General features: G+C 41.3%; 1 long non-coding RNA gene across 1 annotated transcript; it reads right to left on the reverse strand.

The window, feature by feature from the left end:
* Positions 1 to 643: 643 nt before the first annotated feature.
* LOC141424602 (uncharacterized) lies at positions 644 to 5,421 on the reverse strand. The gene is made up of 3 exons (XR_012449475.1): positions 4,370 to 5,421; positions 3,524 to 3,680; positions 644 to 2,714 (listed from the first exon to the last, which is right to left on the reverse strand). It is a non-coding gene; the product is annotated as an uncharacterized lncRNA (long non-coding RNA).
* Between the last annotated feature and the right edge of the window lie 3,139 nt (positions 5,422 to 8,560).

Genomic DNA, 8,560 nt, shown 5'->3' on the forward strand with positions numbered 1-8,560 from the left:
TGCTACTCATAAGTTCTGTCTTCTCTCACTTTTATCTCATCGTTCGGCTAAACCTTTATCAATTTTATGGATCCTTCAAAGAACCAGGTTCGAGACACACTGATTTTTTTTTCCTACATTTTGTTGGTTTTGTTTTCCATTTTGTTGATTCCTTCCCTTTATTATTTTCTTCCTTCTGCTTATGTTTTGGTTTAATTTGCTCTTCATTTTTTAGTACCTTTAGGTGGCAAATCAATTAATTTTAGGTCTTTTAAGTTCTTTAATACCAGTATGTAAAGCAATAAATTTTCTCAAACCACAGTGTTAATCTAATTCCACAAATTTTGATATCATATATTTTCATTTTTAATCAATTGGAAATGTTTTATAATTTTCCTTATTGTTGCTTCTTTGACCCATATGTTATATGAAAGTATGCTGTTCAATTCCAAATATTTGGGGATTTCCCAAATATGTCTGTATTAACGATTTCTAATTTAATTACCTGTGGTAAATTTTCTTCTAGCCAAGAGACAGAGTCACACGCACTGTCTTTACACTTCAGTATAAATGAACTAAAGAAAGACAATATAGGAAGCAATTTCAAGACATTAATTGGTTTTTTTTCTAACAGTTATGCCTTTATTTGCATGTGTCAGAGGGAAAAACAGCTTGAGAACAACACGACTACATGGATCTGTGGTTCAGTACAAGGCCAAATTGAAAGTAAGCAAAGAAAACAGTACAGTGATTTAGAGGGAATGACAGGACAGCAGGTCATTGGTTGCAATATGAATTATGGAGGTAGCACAAGAAGGCTGAAGGTCAGCACTTGCTGCACTAAGCATAGGGCAGGAGGCTGTATTCTGTCAGAAGCTGTGTTCTGTCAGAAGCTCGAAGAAAATATTAGTTTTTAAGACATTAGACATCAGGGGAAAAATAGAGTAGTGATTTCTGATAAATAGGAAACAAAATAAAATAACCCCTGTAAATGTGTCAGCTTAAACTTACAGAAATCTCTAGACCTAGACATAGGGTAGCAAAACCCAAGGACAGCCTCATGGACTTCCTGTATGGAAGAGGAACAGCTGAGAGCTTCAAGGAACTAAGACAGCCAGAGTTCACCAGAAGAGAACTGGAGGCAGGGAAGAAATAAACAGAGAGCTAATTCCAGACATCCACAAAAGGTCCCCAGGAATACTAGCCACATACTGGTCAGTTCATGTACCTGAGGAAACTACTTGAGGCCTGGAGACGGACCACCCAAAATGATGAGTGGAAACAGGACTTAGAACTCACACAGAATGAAAAGCTGCCCATTCAACTAACAAAACTGGAAAAACTCAGAATTCATAGCCCAGTGGGTATCACATGCAACATGATCTTACCTTGGTAATAATAATTATAATCTCACTGCCTCTTTGGTCTTGTCCAGTACATCTTAAAAGTATCAAATTGACTCTAAGTAATTTAGCTACATCCTAAAACAAAGCATAAATTGTTTATAAAAGTTCAAAACACCCTGCATTAAAATTCACAATGTTTGACATCCAATCAAAAATGGCCAGATACACAAAGAAGGAAAATACAGTCCAAAATGGAGACAAAATTTGACCAATAAAAAGCAACCAAGAAATGGCACAGATGTTAGAATTATTGGACAAGGACATTAAAGGTTGTTGCACCTACATTCCACATGTTCAAAAAAGTAGAGAAAAGACTGTATGAAGAAGACATATGGCAGTTTTGTTGTAATGTTGTTTAAAACCAAATTGAGCTTCTAAAGATGAAAGTATAAACAAGGTAAAAATATTCACTGGTCAGAATGAAAGTCAATGAGACATGACAAAAGAAAAAATCAGCAAGCTTAAAGACAGTGGTAAAAACTAGCCAAAAAAATGGGAGGCCCAAACAATGAATACACATATGAATAAATGTAAAAATAATAATAAAAAACTAGCCAAAAATGAAACACACAAAGGGAAAAAAAATTTAAATCAACAGAGTATTATAAGACAAACTCAAGAAACTTACTTGTGTGTAACTGGAGTTCCTAAAGTAGAAGAGAAAAGTAGGAGACAGAACAATGTTGGCAGAAACAGTGGCTGAATTTTTTTCAGACTTTTATAAATATTACAGACCTTTTGAACCAAGAAGCATGATGAAGCACCATCACAAAGAAACATAAAAGAGAAAACTACACCCAAGTGCATAATAATAAAAATTCTCAAAACTACCGATGAAAGGAATATCAAAAGAAGCATATTAAAGAAAAAAAGACATACTATGCAGAAAGAAATGAAGATAAGGCTGACGGCAGTTCAGCCACAAACCGAGTGGCACGATGCCTTTCAGGGATTCAGAAAACAAAACAAACAACGAACAAACAAAAACTCTATCAAGTGAGAATTCCAGACTCACCAAAATATCTTCCAAAAACCCTAACTTATTTTTCTGACATACAAAAGGGAAAGGAATTCATTGCTAACAAACTCTCAGTGCAAGAAATGTTTAAACATCTCTTTTAGGCAGAAGAAAAAGGATAGCGAGCAGAGGTGTGGATTTGCACAAAGGAATGGAGTTTTTTTCCTTATATTTCAAGTTTTGTGGCCAGAAACATACTCTGTAGCATTTCAGTCCTTTTAAAAGTGCTGAGATTTTTATGCACTTGAATATGCTTTATCTTCCACATGCGCTTGAAAAGGTGTTATTCTGCTGCTGTTTAATAAAATGTCCTGTAAATGTAAATAAAGTCAAATTAACATATATTATTTCTAATATTTTGCATTTACATGTTCTTCTATTTTCTATTAACCCTATTTAGCGTATTTTTCATCCCTAGAAATTTGATTGAACTTTTAAAAACATGTATCTTCCTTCTCTCTCCTTAACACATTCACACATTCCCTCTCTTGAATGAGGGGAATATATCCAAAACTGTTTTAACACTCTATGCTCTTTCTATCATTTCTGGGTCTGTTTCCTATTACCTGATTTTTCTCCTGATTATGGATTGTATTTTCCCTCTTCTTTGGAAACCTGACAGTACTTTATTGTTTCTGGTTGCTGATTTGGTTGGATTCTTTGTATTGTGTTGGGCTTTGTTCTGGGGCACAGTTCAATTACTCAGAGTGAATTCAGTCCTTTTCAGACTTGTTCTTTCTGAGAACAGAACAAGAGTCTTCAGTCTAGGGTTTTGTCCCCTCTGGCTACCTCCAATCCTGAGTGTTCTCTTTGATGGCCAGGTCAGAGGAGGCTCCAGCCTGGCTAAGGGCTGATGTTTGTTCTGCTACTCCCAGCTGTGCAGGCTCTTTTCCTGGCCTACTCTCCTACACACATTCAATCAAAGGCTCAAGGGAGTCCCTTTCATATTCCTGGAGCTCTCTTTCTGAGCTGCTTCCACTTCTCTAATTATCTCACAAATTTTAACATTTGAGGCTTTCGTGAACTCTGAACTCTGCTTCCTAACCCTTGTGCACGCCCTTCCCCGCAGTGCATCAGAAAGCATTTTCAGGTGCTAGTCAAGAGTAGTCATTGGACTCACTTTGTTTCCTTTTTTTTAGGAACTGCCGTTCTGTGCTGTCTGTTGTTTCATGTTATTCAGTTTTCTACTCATTGAAAATGGGAGCAAAAACCTGCTGCAGTTGCTTCATCAGGATGACAGAGAAGCGGGTGTCTCTATCATTTTGTGAGCAGAATAGCTGAGAAGAGAAGAGAAAAGTCTTACACAAACTCACCATTGTGCCAGTGACAGATGCCGCCCGGGCTCCTATTGTGCCAGCCCTATTACCAACTGAATACTTTCCAAAATATTCTCTATTCTCCTTTTGAATGTCTGGATAAAATCATGTCATAAATGTTGGAAAACCACAAGCCCTTAATATTCTGTTCAAGATTTAAAGGAACCAAATTATTTATTCTTTTTCAACTACAAAACAATGGAATTGATTAAATGTCATTATAAACATTTGATCTCTCTCATGGCATCATTCCACGTGGCCCTGAACCACTAACCATCTGAATGTCTCAAGCAATCATCTTTATGAAACTTGATTTGTTTTAATTTTAAGTCCTGTATTACAGAAAATAAATCAATGCTGTGGGATAAAATGTTGCTACTCCTCGGAAGCACGCAGAAGGGTGGAATCCCCTTTCGGTGTTTGTCTTTGAGAAACATTGGAAACTGAAGCCAAGAAGTCTATGGAGGTACCGATGGCTGCAGAACACAGAGAGATGCTGACACTCAAGCCAGGCTCAGAATCCTGGGTGCTGCAGCTTCCAGGAAATCCGCTGCCCCGGGCTGTTCATGACTAGCCTAGGCTGCGTGTATCTCTGTGGTCTGAGCCACCTGCTTCCCAAGTGAGGAAGGCTATTTGTCAGGTCAACTTACTTGTCAGGTCTGGATGGGGAGTGTGCATGCTGGAATGCAGGTGTCTCGACACCACACTGATGGTCTGGCTGGTGGAGCAGAGGTGAGGGACGGTTTCAAAGGTCGTCACTGCCCTGCAGCCCTCATCTCCAACTGCTCTCTGACCACAGGGGCCTCTGAAGGAAGATGGCGCTAGGTCATCAATGTCCTTAGCTGTAGTCCAAAGGATGTGTTCACCTGCTGAAGAACCCTGGCACTAAGAACCCTACCACCAGGGCAGCCTCTCAAGAATTGGGAACATGCGCCCCCTGCAGGCAGATGCATTGCAAAAGTCTCAGCTTCCTGTGAATTAAGAGAACCCTAAGCTGGGTTACAGAGCTGTACAGTAGCCTTTTCTCTTGAGTCCAGTCCCACTTGCATCCCCCTGGCAAGGCACTTGTGCTCAGGGTACAGTCTGCACCAGCTAAAGCAGCGGCTCCTTGGCTGCTTCCTCCTATCCTATCCTCCCACAAGTGCACTCTGCCCAGCCCTGTTCAGCAGCACTCACCTTGTGGTGGGGTTTTCTCTAGAAAATGCTAGTAGCTGCTTTGTCAGCTCCTCACCCACTGAGATGAGTCTGTTCTTTTTCCTCCTTTTTGCCCTCACCAAGCCTCAATTTCTGCAGAACAATTGGTTGCTGCTTTACTCATTTTTGTCTGCTCATTCAAGAAAGAAGCAATTTCACATAGGAGAAAACGCACAAGGTCAAAAGTGATAAAGAAAATGCAAATTAAAACAACGGACACTATTTCCACCCATCATAGACTTAAGAGTTAAAAAGGGAGATAATATCAAATGTCTGCATTACACAGAGAAATTAACATTCTCATACACTGCCATGAGAGTGCAAATGAGTAATGAGTCTTAAAAGATAATTTGGCAGTGTATATGTGAAAAATTCATATCTAACATTTCCATCTCTTGAATCTATCTAAAAAAAAAAGTTCACATGTCTTCAAAGATGTTCATTGCTTCATTGTTTTCAACTGTGAGAAACTGGAAACACCCTAAATGTTTATTAATAGGGAGCTGGTTAAATAAAATATGTCATGTCTCCCCTATGGAGTTTTGTGTGACCACTAATAAATAAAATAGGCCCTCGTGCCCTGCTGGAAAGGTCTCCACGATGTGTTAGTGGAAGAAAATCACAGAATAACGCATATAATATGAGCCTATTTTTACAAGAAAAAGGCACTGTATATATGCTCACATGTGTGCAAATGCATGAACAGTTGGCTGGAGGATGTGCACATGGCCTCTGGGAGGGGATTGAGACTGAAGGAAGAAAAGAAAGAAAAAAAACCCACACAAACAGCTGGTGGTAAAGCAGGACCACCAGACAGCTGAGATCACCAACTTAGGTTCTGATGAAAACAAAGATGGGTCTAGATTTGTTCTCCAACACAATTTTCAAAAGCTCAAAAGTTAAATGTGAAAAATGAGTCACAGAAAAATTAATAAAAATTAAGGTCTTATGACTTCTTTAGAGGAATGATTTTTTTTTCCTAAACTTTGAGGCTCTGGAAGAAATCACCAAGAGAATGGTTGACAATTGGAAACTTCTGAACAAAACACCCTAACAAACCCAAGAGAAGAAAACAGGCCGGACAAAAGCAATTGTTGCTATGTTGATTGTGCAATGAACTCCCCCCAAATCAAGGCACAAAAACCAAACTGACAAACAAATAAATCAGGACGCACATTTGTATTACAAAAGAATTTACCATATGCTTCTTCTAAATAGGAAGATCTATTAGAACACTTAAAATATAAATCAATTTTCCCCAAAAAATCCTTTACAGGACACTTACCAGTTCAAGCCACTGCATAAATTAAGCTCTGTGTGCAAGTCTCCAGATGACTGGACTTCCCAGAGGCAGTGGCTGGTCCACACATGGTAGGCACTCCAAGTTGGCTGTGTCTGGCTTTCTGGAGAAGGACCTGCCGGTCAACACAGAGCACAGCAGCAGGCTCCTGAACTCACAGTGCAGTGACTCAGGTGGGCAGCGGGAATTAGAGGTGAAGACAAAGGTTGGGGTGACAAGAGATCTTCCACTCATTGATGTGGGACCAGGGACAGTCACTCAGCTTCTCTGAGCCTCTACTTCCTCATCCTCACTGCCCTGGCTATGTGGACAATCTGGTGGATTGTCACATAACAGGGTTTTGTTCAACAAACAGCTTCATACATAACAGCCTCATAAGATTGTAATGGAGTTGAAAATTGCTACCTAGTGCCATCTTATAGCCATCGTAACAATGTAACACCATGCATTGCTCAGGTGCTATGGAGATGCCAGCGTAAGCTACTGCACTGCTGGTCTATGAACACCCAGCTATGCACAATGCAGTTAAACACCGTTTATAGCACTTGGTAATGAGATAAATGCCTGCCTGACTGCTTTATGCATTTACTATACTACAGGCTTCATCATTGTTTTAGAGTGACTCCTACTTTACTGTAAACTGTGCAGTCTTCCACCAGTAGCCTCAGACATCTCATGTTGACATCTTCTGATTGCATCAAGAGGCCCCGTGGAGTGACTGATCTATAGCATCCGGGGTGTTTAAATGCGGTCTATGATGTGCACACATCACATGATTGTTTAACAGTGCTGTTCTCAAAACATGGCCTGTTGCTATGGGGCACGTGACCGCACATGGGTGGAGGCTTTGCCAAGGGTCACGGTCTGTTCCTCAGGGCCATGGTAACCTGAAGTAGCTTTTCTATAAACATCCGCTGTTGTCTGATGTTACTACCCTGCAGATGTTTGAGTCTATGAGTTGTGGTTTCCCATCTCTTGTCTGGCTAAATAATGAGGTGGGTTCCCTGGTGTCTCTGCAGTAGCATGGAGGGTGCCTAGGAAACTTTTTTTTTTTTTGCAGTACTGGGGTTTGAACTCAGAGCTTTGCATTCTACCACTTGAGTCACACCTCCAGCCTTTTTTTGCTCTGGTTATTTTGAAGATGCGGTCTTGCTTTTGGCCTAGGTCCCTGGGGTGACAGGTGTACACCACCACGCCCAGCTTTTTCCATTGAGTTGGGGTCTTACACAGTTTTTTTTCCCCTGGCTGGCCTAAGTGAGACCTGAGTTGCTGGTGACTGGGAGACCATTCAGGGACTGGACCTGGGAAAGAGTAAGGCATTGTGGGAGATGGTGCGACGCTGATTAAAATCCTGTCCCTGCTGGGGGCAGATCCTGGATAAGACTAAGAGGTTGGAAATGGCCAGGGGTAGAGTAAAGGCTGCCCGGAGTGGCCCCCAGGACAATACAGATCCTACTGGGTCTAATTCTAGGGCCAGGCTCAGCTTCTCTGGGGGTATATTGCAAAAAGAGGTTACTCCACCTTCAGCCCCAAATGGGAGGTCCAAGGTCCAGTCTGACCTGGGAGAACCTGCAGATGTTCTACTGATTCTGACTTTCACTGATGGGATGCATGGACTGGTCAGCCCTCCCCCTAGTTGCCTCTATCACAACCTCAAAGCTCTCTGGCCACCCTTAAGAGCAGGAGGAGGCACCTGGCCCTGCCCAGAGGCAAGAGCCACTACTGAGTGATGGAAGAAGAAGGAAGAAAGACATGGTTCAGAAGGTACAGGGCTAGCAAATCCTTGCGGGTCCAGGGTCTACCGACAGACCCTCTCTCCCAAACAGAGCATTCATGAAGCCACTTCCTTTGTGTGCCAAAGAAAACTTCTGCCAGATTGCTAAAAATGAGCAGCAGCTAAAAATATAGTTGTCATTCCTGGAACCACACCTCCTGGCCACATTGCAAATGGCCTGTTTAAAATCTGCCTGTATAGACTCATCTGTTAAGACTAACTTGAAGGGTCTCCTTGGGACAGTCTGCCCTCTGGTGGCTGGTTTCATGCAATGACACCAACTTCCCATGTCCTGAGACTACCGATGAGGGTTTGGTGAAAGGAAGGCCCATGGCAAACACTGAAATGTAAACGTGTGCTTTTCTTACTTTCTGGACTTCTTGGTTTAATGTCTAAGAAATATTTCATCCCCACTCCTGATTCAGGTTGTGTTTTCTATAACATTGACTGATTTCCCTTCTACTCAGCAAATAAGAAATGTCTCTCGTCAGGATGACCTCTACAGGCAGAAAAGGTTCAGAAAACCAGATAAATGCAAGCCAGTGTGCATGCTGTCATCTGGTCAGGTTTGAG

Source organism: Castor canadensis, chromosome 7 (genome assembly GCF_047511655.1).
Source record: "Castor canadensis chromosome 7, mCasCan1.hap1v2, whole genome shotgun sequence".
NCBI lineage: Eukaryota > Metazoa > Chordata > Mammalia > Rodentia > Castoridae > Castor > Castor canadensis.